The sequence below is a fragment of the Diadema antillarum genome, unplaced genomic scaffold, assembly GCF_040938485.1.
Source record: "Diadema antillarum isolate AM-2024a unplaced genomic scaffold, OU_Dant_1.0 seq00000016_RagTag, whole genome shotgun sequence".
In the NCBI taxonomy this organism is placed as follows: domain Eukaryota; kingdom Metazoa; phylum Echinodermata; class Echinoidea; order Diadematoida; family Diadematidae; genus Diadema; species Diadema antillarum.
This window is the reverse complement of record NW_027271136.1, coordinates 324,992-342,524: the sequence shown is the minus strand read 5'-3', so window position 1 is coordinate 342,524 and position 17,533 is coordinate 324,992. Positions and strand designations below refer to the sequence as shown.

Sequence of the window (17,533 nt, the reverse complement as noted above, 5' to 3'; positions counted from 1 at the left end):
CATAACCTTATATCTCATTCACGGTTTTTCCTCTTATAGTCTTAACTCCCTGACCATGGAAGCTTTGTTTGTTCCTTAAATGATGCACAAATCATAAAAGAACGATTTATGACATACCTTGGATTGTTGGACTTCATCACATTGTCCAAGAAACCCAAACTGTAAGCAAACTGCTGTGGCCAACTGCTGAGCAAACTGCTGCTCTTGTGGAACGACTGACCGGAACTGGTACCCTCTGTTTTTCAGTCCTCTGGTAGTCAGTGTCTCAAAGATTACGCTCCAGTGAAAATTGTTACATAGTGTATACAACATTGACGGTGAAATACAGCATTATTTCACGTTGTACTTCACAATGTGAATGCAAATACACGGCGATACACATTGAGAAATACTGTGACATTTAGGATGGTAATTAAAACTTTGCATAAGACAGCCATGCAAGATCTGAGTGTGAATCGTGTCATGAAATACCACTGATGGTAAAGATTTACGTGTATTCCTGAAGTGACTTGACACAATTTGTGTCATTTTCCATAGGAGATTCAGTCTGTGCATGTGCAATGCTTACAAGAAATACCATGGTATTTTGTGAATGAGAACAATACCACATGAATTACCGCAGTACCTACATGTATTACAGCGGTATTTCCCCAATGAGAACTGTGCAAACAAATTACCATGGTTATTATTAAATACCACAGCAATTCCAACATGACTGCACCTATTATGCTATACGGTACACATCCCCAGACACACTGTATACGTGTAGCAAGGTCATTCTGGCTAATCATTTGCAAGCTAATCAACTCTGTTTCCAGGTTATCAGATGACTGAGATCATACACAGGATTTGCTTCGGAGGTTACACCACGACTAGAATTCTGGCAAGGTCTCCACCCTTGGAATAAATAGTAACTCTACCAGCAAACATCCAATCCCGTACTTCCATTTCATGAAACTGAATGTGCCTGATTGTAATACTATGTGACGAGTCAATGAATGTAGAATTATCAAGCCCTTTCTGCAACTCTAAATAACTTTTTCATAAAATGGAAAGGGGGGGGGGGGTTGGCTGTAGCACACACACACACACAACAAAACCCATGACTTTTCAAAGGTTCTGCCTTGAGATGCTTCCCGTCCCCGCATGTTCTTAGATTTGTGAATAGCACCCAATCCATTAAATTTACAAAAATAAAAACCTTTGCTGAATATATCGCATACCAAGTAGACAATATCATGTCTGACCTCTCCTATCCAGACATGTCAGGACTAGTGCTCATCCGGATAAAGGATTTGGCCAGATATAGGAAACTCAATGTTTAAAGGATAAGTCCACCTTCATATACATAAGGATTGAGAGAATGCAACAATATTAGAAGAACACATCAGTGAAAGTTTGACGAAAATCGGACAATCCATTCAAAAGTTATGAATTTTTAAAGTATCTGTGCAATCACTGCTGGAGGAGAAGACTACTACAGTGCATGATGTCACATGCGTACAACAATATAAAGAAAATAAAAAGAGAATTTCACAAAACTTGACTTTTTGAATAAAGTGCACATTTCTTCGACATGTTACTGACTTACCGGTATGTTAGGGGTAATATTATTTCCCCTGACTTCTGAAAGAGAGAAGTCGAGTGTTCTTCTATTATGTGAGAAAAGTGAGAATATCTTGAATTTTCTTTATACTTTCTTTATATAGTTGTACTCATATGACATCACAAGCTATAGTAGTCTTCTCATTCAGCCGTGACTGAGCAGAAACTTCAAAAATTCATAACTTTTGAACGGATTGTCCGATTTCCCTCAAACTCTCATTGATGTGTTCTACTAATATTGCTGCATTCACTCAACCCACATGTCTATGAAGGTGAACTTGTCCTTTAACATGCAGCTGCCTACCCAAATGGTGGCTATAGGCCTACATATAACCTATTGCAGGTAGTGTACACTGCAGTGATTTGGGGGTAGTGAGTGTTTGAATGCATGTTATATAGATGAAAATTAGATGTAAATTTATGTTAATTATGTTGGGAATAATATGTAATTCATATGAGTTTGTGTAGGAATTTCGTTTGAGTTTCAGATCTCCCTTTTCCCCATAATTATTAGACGGGAGGGGGGGGGGGGGGGGGGACACTGAGATTGCATGAGATTGCATCCGTATGATAGAGAGATCCAGATAAAGAGAGGCCGGATAGGAGAGGTAAGACTGTATAACCTGTATATACACAAAAACATTATACAGACATAGGTGGAGAAAGGCAGTGAGATAGAGAGAGGGAGAGGGAGAGAGACAAAAATACACATATAATATGGTTCCACGACATCTGCTCGCACCAACTGCTCCCATGAAACATCTGCCCGCTAAGCCAAACATAAATTCTAACTACAGACATAACCCTAACCCTAATTCTAATCCTCATATCAAACAAAACCTAAAACCCTATTACAAACAAAACCCTAAAACCCTATTTTGTTTTGTATGATATGCGTTTTCATGGTTACATAGGCTGAAGTCATTTTTTTTTTATGCTGAGAATAACATTATCTATAACTGAAAGTGGTTACAGAATTGAAAAGTTGACTCGTTTTGAAATTTTGTTTGTATGAAAATGTTGAAGAATGTTCAGTTATAATAATTTGTTGTTGATTTTTCTTAATGGAGTTCATAAAGTAAAGTAATATATTTTGTGTAATAATTGGTATGAATTGTTTATTGTTTTTATATGATGCTGTTTATTTGTTATGTTAATGTAATCGGTATTTGTTATTGTTAAAATGTTCATAGAATGTATGTTGTTTGATGTAATTTATATGTTTTTTTAATGTGATGCATTATAATTTAGCCTTCGGGATACTACTTTGCATGTTTGTTTCAATAAACCATTATCAAATCAAAATCAAATCAAAACACTAACCCTAACCCCAAGTCCCTGGAGAAATTAAGTCCGGAGCCATCGTCACAGGAGCAAATGTTGTGTCACCAAATATTATATCCCTCTATGTAAACAGTGATACAGAGTCAATGCAATAATCCATTCTAGAAAGAAGTCTTCAAAAGGCCTATTCCCTCACATAAAAGATATTGTAAGGCACAACAGTAAAAGAAATCATACAGTGCCAATGTTTTGCAACTGTACTTGATCCTTGTTTGCACTGAAAAAGATAGAGACTCTTAAAATTAACAATACACTGCTTTATAGGAAATAAGGGGCGATGATGTTTATCAAAATGCATGAAATACAATGAAGTTATTGATACCAAGGAGGTAAGTAAAGGAAAAGTATAAAGGTACAAATCTGTACACAAAATAACAACAAGAGTTGATAGCATATGTGCATATCAGGCCTTTGGTACAATAGTTGTAAACCTGACAGTTTTACTTGCATGTGCTAACCTGTTTGTTTACCATTTCTTTCTCACAGAACGTGGGTAAATGATGTCACACAAATGCAGGGGGGGGGGGGGAATCATAAACTGGCCCTGGCCCAGTTTCGTCATCACAGACTATAGAGAATCCAATGTATCTACTTAATGAGGCATGGTGATGTTATGGGTGTACGTGCAGGACAACACGCACTGTAGAGTAGGACAGTACACCTCACATGCATAGCTCAACAAGCACTGTAAAGTACAATTTTGTAGGAATACAGCGCACGTGCACAGCTCGCTCAGAGTACACAATCAAAAGGTCTTCTGTACACAGTGAGTGGGCGGGGTCTGGACTCTCTCCTGTAGACCACTGTCATGTTACAAGGTTAAACATGAATCATTGTCGTCAGTCCATTCTTTCCACTTCGTTACATCAAGGATACCATCCCTCATCACACCCCCACCCCCTTTAGAGTACAGACTGAATGAACAGTAAAATATTACCCCTGACTATAATAGTGACATCATGAAATGTACTGAACAGCTGTAGGATTTAGTTCTATCCAAAGAATGTGCTAGCAAAGGACATTATTTCCATACATGGACTATCTTAATTTAAATTTCTGTTCACATAAACTTGCAAATGAAAAAAATAAAAATAAAATCAGCAGAATGAAAATATAAGATTATGTAGTATTACTGTAACAAGCAGATAATTTGAGAGCTTTTAGTTTCAAGCTGGTTTCCTGTCATGTGAAATAAACAAATATTTCTACAGAATTTTTCAAATTTCAACAAGTAGTGAAAACAAAAATCAACCAAAATCTTACATGGAGACTTAACAAAAAAAAATGGTATGGGTATTAAGTGTGTACATATAATACGCACACTCACAACTTCAAAGTGATTACTCCCTGTAACACTACAGGAATGATGACAAACCAGTTAACTACCAAGTATTGCCACTGTAACAAAATCTGTATTTAGACTGATAACATTTCAGATATGATGACATGTAGCATACCAGGCATTTACTAACAGCACAAGTTATCCTTCCTATGTCTGCCTCTGATATCATTCTGCAAGACGACCTAGTGGTAGGTATGTCTGGAACCTTGACACACGGAGGCCAGATTTCCTTGATTGAATTCACAGGTCATGAGCCATTAAAATCCCCTTACTGAAAAGAGTGTATAGCCACAGTCACACCATTGGCAAAATATCACAGAAGTTTAAGATCGCTATCATTAAGATCTCAAAGCTTGGCAGTGTGACTACAAACTTCTTGCAAAACTTCTTGCCAAACTTTCCACTCAAACTAGGGATATTTCCCGGACCCCCACTGGCCAATCTTCTTGACCTTTTTGGGCAGTGTGAACGCTAGCAACTGAAACTTCGCAAAATTTGCCATGTGTCCAGTCCACCATCTGTTTGCGAGCAGTGCCTCCAAAGCGCATGGTCATTGTGATCATGGACCTAATATACAAGGACATTCATCGTATCGTTAATTAATTCATGCACCTGTACATCTCAAAAGCTCCACAAAGATAATTTTAGCATGCTTTACTGCTTTGATCCCACGATCGTCACCACCAGCAAGCCGGGAGAAGAACAAGATGGAGAATCAAGAAATCTAAAACTATATGCACAGAAGAAAATAACTCACAAATATCAAGTAAAGTGAATGTGCAGTTGCGGTGTATGTTCTAAGGAAATCATGCCTCAAACAATTTCACTTGGGGAAAAACAGGCAGTTTTTAAAAGAAAGCTAACATTTTGGCAGAATGATTGTCATTTGTGATCTCAATATTTCACTTTTCCGCAGCTTATTCCAGAGCAAAAAGGGACGGTAATGGTAGAGAACAGGTATATCTTGCCATTAGGCAAGGTCTCATGAGTGTGCAAAAATGTGCGAATCAGCAAGTACCCATCTTTTGACACAAAATCATCTGTATTTATTCAAAGACATTTCCATCTGAAAAAGGCACATCAGCGAAAAAACACTGAAATGAGGGAAACGATTCTTTTGTATTAAAGATGACGATATATGATCACAGTCGTTCTTGTCGAGACACCTGAATGTACTCATTAAGATGCACATAATCATGTGTCGGTGACGATGATTACATCGAAGAAAGACTGCCGTGAACAGTCCACGTATATTAGGTCCATGTTGCGATGTACATGTATGTGTATGCACTGTTAGGTCAAGACTGTGTGCTCTATCTTCTTCCTTGCACAAGTGCATCTACGACCCAAACTTCAAGAATTTGAAATCAAGAAGTTTGGTTGCCAGTGTGAAGGACGAACTTAAACTTTAATAAACTTTGTGATCCAACCGTCATGATCTTTTGCCAGTGTCACTGTGGCTTACTGTTAAAGTGGATATTTTCGCTCGGCGGGGTAAGAAGAGTTTCGCGTGTTTTTAATTCCGCGGAATCAAGTCATCAACTGCTGGAACATATGGCAAACAAAAATATTCGCGTGCTTTTATTTTCACGCTAGTTTTTGGTTGCTCGAAATGCGCGAAAATTTCAACACTGCAAAAATTTCCACTTTTACAGTATAAAGTGATGGGAGTCAAAAAGGGGTTTCAGACAGAGGATGGCAGCGAGTGAGGAAAGAAAAAAGAAGTCATAAATTCAGACATGCGGGCTCTGAAACACTTGGAGGCCCAACATCTATGTACAAAAAGCTTGCTACGTACTATGATCACAAATACACCCCTTATGAATCCTATGTACCAGGTATGTCAGAAAATGAAAACTGAATTGAAGCAAGACAGATTCTGATGACAGTCATGAATAGTATTAGTAAATTACTACTAGTTGCGGTTAAAAAGGCTAACTTCCTCAATTGCTGCTCAAATGGAAGGAAAAATTTACAGAAAAAAAAATCATGTTTGCAACTGATTGACAAATTGCCCTTCATCGACATAAATAAGCACTGAATTGATCAGTGTTTTAGTATGTATGCAAGAGTCTTACATTATCCTCATCCAAATGTACAAACGACCTTCTAATGATTCCTAACAGTTTGTTTGATTTGGCAACAGCGTGAAATGTGAGTCCATAAAAACACCCAGATCTCTCCCTACCTTAGTTTCAGCCAAGACGACTGTGTCAGATCCTTGCCTTACTTCGTGATAAATACTGGGAGTGTGAACATGACTGACCAATCTTCATTACAACACACTTGTCATCCGCAGGGTGAAAACAGAGTTGCCATTTATCTGCCCAAGATACAAGCTTGACCAGGTCGAGTTGTCCAGTGTCGGGTTTGAGATTGGACAACTTGACCCAAATCTATTTGCTACAGATTTTTACAGGATGAAACACATTTTTGTCACATAAATGGCATAGATTAGTTGAACGATCTACAAAAGAAGCTTCTCTCGATTTTAAAAGCAATTTCTTTTTATTTTCTGATGCTGGGAAGCAATCATAGTATTTCTCTGCTCTGAAAATCTCAGTGACTGAGCTTTTTCTTGCGACGTTAGCCTGCAGAGGGTCTATATGGTAAGGTGAAATTTATTGAGAAAATTCCATGAAATGATAGAACCAAACAACAAAAGATAATATTTCATATAGAGCCTACATGTGTTTTCTATCCTTGGTGAAGCTTTCATGAGCAGAGAAATCATTATAGTGAAAAAATGAAATAAATGTGACTTCTAGCAGTCTACTTCGAAACGCCTTCGGCCTTCCCTCACGAGTCATACTCGTTCATTCAGTTGTAGCAGAACGGTGCGCTTAGGGTGGCGTTCGCTCCCACCGATGCCACTTACTTACACTAGGGTAGATAACCTATACGAGTCCTACTAATTGATGCAAACTAGTGCAAACTAATGCAAACTGATGCAAACTAATGCAAACCGACGCAAACTAAGGCCAAAAAAAAAAATTGTTGCATTGGCGTAACCCGCCCGACCCTAAAAATTCCGCCGACCCCATGTTTTTTTATTACAGTGCACTCCCGTTATAACGAAATGCTCGGGACCGGCAGTTTTCTTTCGTTATAACGAAATTTCGTTATAACCGAACAAATACAATATATAACGAAATATATGATATTCTGTTTGTTGAATACTCGTCATACACTAGAAAGCTATGTGAACAATAAAACAAATAGTTAATCTATTTCAGATTATTGTATTACAATAACGCAAGTTCCCCTTTGGGAACTGTGGGTGAGACGCCAAGCGAAGACACAGTGATCTGACGCGTTTGCCCACGCAGAGATGCTGTAAATGCATCCGCTACGTATTTTCGGCAATCCGCATTTCGTTATAACGGAGCACATTTCTTCTGTACTTTGTCAGTGGTGCTCGGAGTTTTATCGAAAATTTCGCTATAACCGTGTTCGCGAATTTTGTACTAGACTTTAATGCGATAAGCCAGAAGTTTTACCGTTGATGCAGTACGTATCATCTGTTGATTGCGATCATCGCACACCCGGACACGGATACTCTAGCGCCTCGCAAAGCCTTCCTTGATCAGTTATCTGTTTCCAAGTGTTTATTACATAGCATTCAGACTGCGATGTATTGTGCACAGTTTTGCCATAGGTTTCTTGTGTGGAGAACTTACACGAATCTGTATATGTGGGACTGTAATAGAGATCGCCGTGTGCGATGAAAAGATCGTACATATGGGTCAATTTGCATCTATCTTATCTAAGTCAAAATAGTAAAATATGAAGTGAAAACATTCAGGATAGGGATTTCAACATCTTTAAATTCTGTGAAGGGGTATAATTCCAGTAATATCGGCCTCATAAATGATTTGTAGAATAGATGAACACAGCACATTCGGTGCAGCAGTTGTAACTGTTTACTGAGCTGAGCACGAGTTTTACACGTAAAATGCAGGTAGCAAAAAAAAAAAATAATAATAAAAAAAAATCCGCCCGACCGACCCTATTTGAAAATCTCATGTTACGCCAATGCAACAATTTTTTTTTTTTTGGCCTAATGCAAACTCAATGCAAACTACTGATTAATGCAAACTAATGCAAAATACTAATTAATGCAAACTAATACAAACCGTTAGCGGTGAAAATTAGGGTGAATTACAGCACCTGAACCTGGCTCTTCCTAGGCCACTCTACTATCTCTAGTCGTCTCGAAACAGATATCGATTATGTAAATCCTTCCTATCGAAGAATGACTACGTCACATTTATTTTAGTACTTCAAGCATCTCACCTCAATAGTCAACAATAACTCAAAAAAAAAAAAATTTTATAGAAATATCATCAAAATCATATTTTTTGACGAAACAGATGTCGTTTAGATATTTTGCTTTCAAAATTCAGAAAATGTAGAACAGAATGGAGCACAGAAATACGGGTTTTAATGATTGATCATTGAAGGCCAAAATAATAATTAATGCAAACTCGATGCAAACTCCAAGATACAATGCTATCCTATGTGAAAAACATATCGATTACAAATATCGGAAAATGACACTTCGAAATACTAATTAATGCAAACTCAATGCAAACTCCAAGACACAACGCTATCCTATGTATGTGAAAACCACGGAGTTTGCATTAATTAGTATTTTGGGGTGTCATTTTCCGATATTTAGAATCGATTTAGGTGGTTTTCTCATAGGATAGCGTTGTTTCTTGGAGTTTGCGTTGAGTTTGCATTAAGTAGTATTTTGGGGTGTCATTTTCCGATATTTGTAATCGATATTGCTTAGTTTTCACATAGGATAGCGTTGTGTCTCGAAGTTTGCATTGAGTTTGCATTAATTAGTATTTTGGCCTTCAATGATCAATCATTAAAGTCCGTGTTTCTGCGCTTCATTCTGTTCTACACTTTCTGAATTTTGAAAGCAAAATAAAATCTAAACGACATCTGTTTGGGCAAAAAATATGAATTTGTTGATATTTCAATAAAATAATTTTCCCCGAGTTATTGTTGACTGTTGAGGCGAGATGTTTGATATGCTGAAGTAAACGTGACGTTATTCATTCTAAGATAGGATAGATTTACTTGATCGATCTGTTTCGAGACGAATAAGTGGCTTAGGAAGAAGAGCCAGGCAAGGTCCAGGTGCTGTAATTCACCCTAATTTTCACCGTTAACAGTAGTTTGCATTAATTAGTATTTTGCATTAGTTTGCATTAATTAGAAGTTTGCATTGAGTTTGCATTGAGTTTGCATTAGTTTGCGTCAGTTTGCATTAGTTTGCATCAGTTTGCATTAGTTTGCATTAGTTTGTGTCAATTAGTAGGACCGATCTATACAGCACAACAGGATGTGAAAGGGATACTGTGCCACGGGGCCCCCAGGCTGTAGAGATGGCTGCCATGCAGCTCGATGGGTGCAGCATACTGTTTTGCTGAGCAGTTAGAGTTACAATTAGGTTTAAAGTCACCCTTTTTAGAGCAGAATAATTTGACTTATCTATGCCATGGATATACTATAGAGTCTAGACTGTATAAATGGCAAAAATATGTTTCATTCTGTAAAAATCTGTATCAAATAAAGTTGGGTCGAGTTGTCCAATTGCAAACCCAACCCTGGACAACTCGACCTGGTCAAGCTGCTACATGCTAGCTGTCCAGGGTCTAACACTGGGGCGCTCCTTGTACACAGTTACATGTGGTTCGGCGTTCAGTCTGTGTTTCGCAGTTATCCAGGGTTGGGCTATATCCTGCGGCCGCGGTCGGGGTGGCCCAGGAACACTTTTACTAGACTTTTATCGGCTCTCTTCCGTAGACAGAAAAATCCTTCTGTCCAGATTCATAAGTCTTTTAATCATCTTTAATTTTCTGACTTTATCAGCTCTCCTCGAATCTCCGTAAGCAATGGTAAGGGGATTCCGTGAAGCCAGACGTAGAATTCTAGCCCTACTAACGTAAGGGACCGCGGAACATAGAGTAAATGTCCCAGTTCGCGGACAGGCGCCTGTTCATGGCCACTACAGCATATTTGGTAATAACGCTGAACACAGTGACTCACTCTATACATGTATACCGCACATTCACTAACACACTGCTAATCTACAAAAATCAACCGATGACATGGGCAAAATCTCTAACCAAAAGGAAACATTCTCACCTAAATGACAACATCTCGCATTCAAAATTTCATTTTTGGTAATTTTTAACATCACAGTTAAGGAATAAGGGATCTAAGAAACTGGATTTTTTGTCATTTTCCCCGATGTTCATGGATTTTGAATACATGTCCTCACATAGAAATAGAACTTTCGCAAGCCGATGTGGGCCACCATTTTTTTCCGGGAGTGCATGTTACGATCAAAAAATACAAAAAACATGAGAAAGACAATAGTAACACCGCCACAACTGCAATCCCTGTTCGTGGTCAGTGCACACGCGCCAGCCCTTTTCACATGCTTTTGCAATGGGACTTGGCGCTTACACAACGTTCGCAAGCCAAATGAAGGCGTTCGACAATTTATACGTCAGATGTGAGATGAATAAGAAGTGAACAGGGGGCCTCATGAGGCGTGGGGGCGGTCCTCATGAGGCGGGGCAGTCCTCGTACGCGGGAACGGTCCTCATGAGCGGGTTTCCCGGACTGACCTACCGCACGCTAGCTCCAACACCAAAATACTTTCCCACTTTTTGGCAACCCAGGGAAGGGTACAAGTACAACCTTAAAAAAAAACCAATAATAATTCAACAAAATGGCTGATTTTTATTTGATACCCCGGGAAGCCGGGATACCATTTAATCTAGCATTGTTAGATTTAATTTCATAATGTTATCAATATCATATCCCCGACGACCAGATAACGTTAAAGCTAACGTTTAAAGACCAGTGCAGTGGCAGTGCAGTGACCCTTCACCTTCTTCTTTGACAGATTTTTATCCTCTAACGCAATACTAATAGACTTTGAAAGATTTTCCGCCCAAAAAAGTACCAAGTAAGTTTAATATTTACACACGAAGAAGATCTAAATTTTAACGTTGAATAGAATAGACATCTACATGTCATAGACCTGAGTCTAGATCGTAAATTTATCTAGAATTTGTCTAGATTTCTACTCTTGTTTACTCACTCGATCTGTTCCTTGGCCAGGCTTAACCTCGGGTGGTTTCATTCACGTAAAAAGGACTAACTTAGATAAAAGATCATCAAGACTTTATGGCCGATTCGATGATGCAGAGATTACAGACAGATGCTGTAACTTGGAACAACACACGCGTGCACGTAGTCTATTGGTTTTTCGTGTGTTGACTTCGCAAAATCGGACAAGCAAGACGACGTGATCCCTGTGGTGGATATGGAAGGGTCAGGGTTTGTTTTGGAATGGTCTAGTGACCCGGAAATAGTATTGAACGTTCAGCTGTGTATTGGTGAGTCTAGTCGATTTCGTGTGAGGGGTGTTATTGCCTTTTCCCAAGATGAGGCAACTGATTACATACTTGATTAGAGAGATTTCCAATGGTGATATTTATGAAATCGATATCTAAATTTTTTATTATTATCATTATTAGGTAGGACACCCCAAAAAACAGTTTGACATTTTATGAATTGAAAATTTCAAACTTGCGTAACCCTATTTTGCAAACATTGACTTGTCTAAATATATTTGAATATAAAAAATAATGGGCCTCCATACAGGTCTGACGGTAGCGTGGCCGAGTGGTCTAAGGCGCTGGTTTTAGGCACCAGTCATTTCGATGGCGTGGGTTCGAATCCCACCGCTGCCACTATTTCTTTGCACTCTTTAATATTTCTCTATTTCTTGCCAAACACGACGCCGAATGTTATTTCTATGTTGATATAGTGAAAGTTTCACCGACAGCCAAAAATTAGTGGTAATGATTATGGTAAATTGGTAAAACGAGGAGCACATGGCATGTACAATTATAGACTAATAGCGTTCAATAATGTAGTTGCTGTACAATATTTCAAGTGTTAGGCATATACTCACAACATGTATGGTGATAAATGGAATGTAAAACGTAAGCGTAAAATGCTGTATTTGTGTGCGTGAGTATGTGTATGTTGTGCTTCAACAATACTATCACACCATGACACGACTTAAACAAAAATGCTTGCGAGGAATATCTCCTTGGGCTTGGGCGAAAGAAGACATTGACAAAAATATAACCCTAAGTGTGCATGCCAACGGCATGATCAACGTTGATCTTTGGTATGCTGATACACTGTAATGATTTGAAAAATCAACTGTAACGTCCAAGTTTCTTCATCAGGGCGTACATGTTGTTGTAACTATAATCATAGTATTTGTAACTTCGGCAAGGGAAATTCCAGTGCAGTTAAAAATTAATATTTTCTTAGCACAACAATGAAAATTTTATCAAAACGGGAGGAAAAATAAAGTTTTGCCATTTTGAAGTTTCGCTAATTTTTCAGGTAACACTTCTTGAACAGTCAATATGAATATGCAAACAATGAAACGATGATGTCATCCCCTCACAAATTGCCACAATTATAGTTTGTAGGCCTACAAAACATTTTAAAATTTCCAGTTTTTCATTCAAATGCAATTACGCTCAAGTCAGAAATCCTGATCATTATTCTGAAGTAATGTTATTCAACCAGTAATAACATCAAGTTTTAGACTTTTTATAAAAGACACATTGAATTTTCCTCAAATTTTTCCATGATCAATGGAATATTGTGAGGTGATGACATCATCAGCCTAATATTTGCATATAATTCATGTCAACTGTATGAGAACTGTTCTGCAGAAAATAAATCTTCAAAAATGGACTTATCGGTTTTTGCAAACAAACTCTTCATTTTTTTTTTCTTTTGGAAAGTACTTTCCTCTCTTAGGCCCAATAGGCCCTGCCAGTGTTCTGAAGGATTTGAATTCATTTTACCTTCTGTTTCATGTCTTCTATCTAGCAATAATCGTGATTTATAATGATGAATATGATATTATTGTAATGATAATGATAGCATACTTAGTGACTGCTACCAGTGTCACTATATAGGCCTACTACTATTACTCTTACTACCACTGCTGCTGGTGCTGCTGCTGTTACTATGGGGTCATCCCACTAGACCGACACCCACGAGTCATACAGCCCGCGAGTTCGACATTGAAAACATGTCCATGAGTCGTACAGCTCACGAGTCATACAGCCCATGAGTTCGACACTAGGCAAATAAAGGGCATGAGTTCGACACTAGGTAAAGCAGCCCACGAGTTCGACAGATACAACACGGCGAGTTATGTGTCGGTCTCGTGGGCCTTGTTGGCTTAGTGTCGAACTCATGGGCTGTATGACTTGTGAGCTGTATGACTTGTGGGCTGTATGACTTGTGGGCTGTATGACTCGTGGGTGTCGGTCTCGTGACGTGCACCCGTTACTACTACTAACAAGTGCCACTGGCTGCTACTTTTCAATTCAATTCAAAGGTTTTATTTTCACTTCTTTCAACAGAATGTACAAAAAATATAGATTCGACATACGTTTGAAGGAATGATACATAGATAGCAAAGGATAACATTTGTCAATAATCATTACAAATTTAGGCATTTTTCATACAGACATATTTATACATTCTGCCAAAAAAAGTGGAGGTACCCACTCAAAAGACTATGCTTGTACAACGTGGGCACCTCACAGGAAGAAAAAAAAAAGGTGAAAACTTAACTTCAAGTGTGCGGGATGAAAAAAGAAGTGGAAAAGGGGAAAGGGAAGAAGCATAAATACAAGTAAAGAGACGAGACAACTAAGAACAAAAAGCCTAGATCAATCGGTACATTCAAGATCAAACCAACAGAGACTATTAGCCATATTAGAAGTGTAGAGCGTTAAAAGCGACGAGAAAGTGATTTATATACAATTGTATGGAATTGCTGATAGCAGAACACATTGTCTGTTCTGTGAAGGCACGTAAGTTTGCAATAGGAAAAACAGGGGATGCGATGCGGAATTCCGCGAAAGACGCGACCTATCATAACAAGCCTATGAAAAATCAATAGCATCCTGGTGCTTACAAAACCTACTTACTGAAAAAGATAAACAAACAAAATTAATTTCTTTCTGTTACATTATAAGACTTAAGAAGGAATGATTTCAATCTTTTTTTGAATGAAAACAAAGAAGGAGCATTTTTTTATGTCTGGACTAAGGGAGTTCCAGAATCTTGGGCCTGTATATATAAATGTCTGCTGAGCTAAAACCGTTCTAAGCAGGGGCAAATGAAATTCATTAGACTGTCTTGTTGGGTAACTATGGTATATGTCAGGTTACGAGGAAACATAGAATCGAATATAAGCGGAAGACAGTTATTATTATAACTATACATAAATTGTCCTAAATGAAATAAAAACAAATCCTTAATTTTCAGAATCTTATTTTCAGAAAACAAAGAAGCTGTATGAGAGCAAGGAGCGGCATTACAAATGATTCGAAGTGCCTTCTTTTGTAACAATAAAACCCTATCTAATAATGTTTGATGCGTGTTTCCCCCATGCCAAGATTCCGTAATTTAAATAAGGTAGTATCAAAGACGAATACAGTATGAATAATGAATGTTGGGGAAGAAACAATTTGAACCTGTTAATGACGCCTATAATAATTGCGCGAAATAATTTTACAAACATAATCTATATGAAATTTCCAAGAAAGTTTATCATCTACTGTGATTCCAAGAAATTTTGTATATGAAACACTTTCTAAAACAGTGTCATCAAAATAAATATCCATATTCAAATTATCTAAAGTGTTACTAAAAAACATATACTTGGTTTTATTGATATTCAGGGACAGCTTATTAGCTCGTATCCAATCTCGTAAATTTTGTAACTCCGCATTTACTGTGTGCACAAGAATATTTGGATCTTCATGTGAATAAAACACATTTGAGTCATCGGCGAAAATTATGAATGATAACACTTGGGAGGAAGCACATAAATCATTAATATAAACAATAAACAACAACGGCCCCAATATACTACCTTGTGGCACGCCACACATTAATTCTCTCATATCAGAGTTATAATTGTTTATTGAAACATATTGTTTACGATCAGTTAGATAACTCCTGAACCACTCCAAGGCCTTCCCACGTATACCATAGTGGGACAACTTATAAAGCAATATATTATGATTAATAGTGTCGAAGGCCTTGGAGAAGTCCAGGAAGATACCGATCAAATGAGAGTGATTATCTAAAGCATGTGCTACTTTATCAATAAAATTCAAAAATGCATGAGAGGTGCTATGCTTTTCTCGAAAACCAAACTGGGAGTTTGTCAGAACACAATGCGTCTTCAAAAAATTCATTGTTCTTTTATATATAATTTTCTCTAAGATTTTTGATATACAAGATAATAAAGAAATAGGTCTATAATTACTAATATCCAGGTTGTCATCATTCTTAAATATAGGAATAACTTTTGCTATTTTCATTTGTTCCGGAAACTGACCGTTTGACATTGACAAATTAAAAATATACACCAAAGGATCCACAATAGAATATATTTCTCCTTTTAAAATCATATTGCTTATATCATCATAACCTGCACTTTTTTTTATTTTTCAAACCAGAAACAATATCAATAACCTCATACCTAGTGGTAGGAGTAAAGAATATAGAATGTGTATTATACTGATTCAAAAAATCAGTAAAATGTTTATCAGTATTGGGAATTTCTTGAGCAATATCTTCTCCAATAGTTGTAAAATATTTATTGAAAATATTTACAATATCTTGAGAATTATCAATAATCTTGTCATCAAATCGAATTTTTGATATACCAGAGATTTCGGTAGATGTATTCATAGCTTGTTTTAACACATTCCACGTACTTTTTATATCATATCTATATCTCTGCAATTGCTTATGATAATATTTTTTCTTTTCTATACGTAATATTTTTGTGAGGGTATTTTTATATGATGTGTATTTCAAACGTGCTTGCTCAGTACTTTTCATCTTAAATGAATAAAACAATTTATTTTTTCTGTTAATAGATCGCAAAATGGACTTTGTAATCCAGGGAAGCCTTGGTGTTGTTTTATAATTCCCCCGTTTGTATTTTCTTTTGGGAATACATATATCCAAATGATTATTCAAAACATCAAAAAAATTATTCAAAGACAAATTAATGTCATCTGTATCAAACACACATTCCCAATTAGCATTATCTAAAGAAGCACAAAAAGAAAACAAGTTTTCTTGAGTTACTCTACGCCTTTCCTGACGATGAAATGAATTAACATTAATATGATTATACTTAAAATGCGTCATAACAGGAAAATGATCAGTAATATCAGACAAAATTATAGAAGAATCTGGGAGAGTTAAGACATTACAAAAATATTATCAATCAAAGTAGCCGAATGACTAGAAACACGAGTTGGTTTGGAAATAAGGGGTAAAAAAGAAGAGGATAAGAATGTATCAAGGAATTCACCCGGTATATTGTCTGTTGTATGTTTTAACAAATCAATATTAAAATCACCGAGTATAAAGGACTCTGAGTTAGCAAATAAAGGATCTGTGAGCAACTCGGTGAGATATGATAAAAAATCTTTGTTATTAGAATTTGGGGGACTATAAATGATATCTATCACAATATTTTTACTACCAGGAACATTAATTTGAACAAAAAGGGACTCCACAATGTCATTCATTTTACTCAACTTTTCACAAACAATACACTCAAAACTGCTTAAAACATAAGGCAACCCCACCACCAGAACGATCGGGTCTGTTATTCACAAAAACATTATATACTTTTACAGTGTTATATAGATTAAAGGAGAAAGGGACCTGAGGAGGTACAGAAGAACAAAAGAAATAGTTGAGCAAGACGAATGAAAGGATCTTCTACATGTTGGGCTTAAACCGTATTTTTTTTTTTGACAAAAAAAAAAAGAAGAAAAATGTTATTGCGTTGAGCTCGCTATTGTTGTTGTTGTTGTTGTTGTTGTTGTTGTTGTTGTTGTTGTTGTTGTTGTTGTTGTTGTTGTTGTTATTGTCTTGTTTGAATACCTTTCCACAGCATGTATAATGTTATATAGATTATGCCAAGTCCTTAATTTCTTTGACTGGAAAAGGTGACCACACACTCGTATAATCAGCGGGCTGGACGATGTCGTCTTCTGCACCGCATTATTTGGGGCAACAAAGGCACGCTTTGCAAGAAATGAAATACCGCCACCTATCGTTGGT

At 37.1% G+C, this 17,533-nt stretch overlaps 1 protein-coding gene and 1 non-coding gene across 2 annotated transcripts in view; one reads left to right on the top strand and one right to left on the bottom strand.

The window, feature by feature from the left end:
- Window positions 1–11,635, bottom strand: part of LOC139725145 (eukaryotic elongation factor 2 kinase-like) — a 58,607-nt gene extending 46,972 nt beyond the window's left edge. The window contains exon 1 of the mRNA XM_071636231.1: window positions 11,424–11,635. The gene's annotated coding sequence lies outside the window, so the exon portion shown is untranslated. The remainder of the gene's footprint in view (window positions 1–11,423) is intronic.
- A 361-nt stretch (window positions 11,636–11,996) lies between these two features.
- On the top strand, window positions 11,997–12,078 carry Trnal-uag (transfer RNA leucine (anticodon UAG)). Its single transcript has one exon. It is a non-coding gene; the product is annotated as a tRNA-Leu (tRNA).
- The last annotated feature ends 5,455 nt before the right edge of the window (window positions 12,079–17,533 follow it).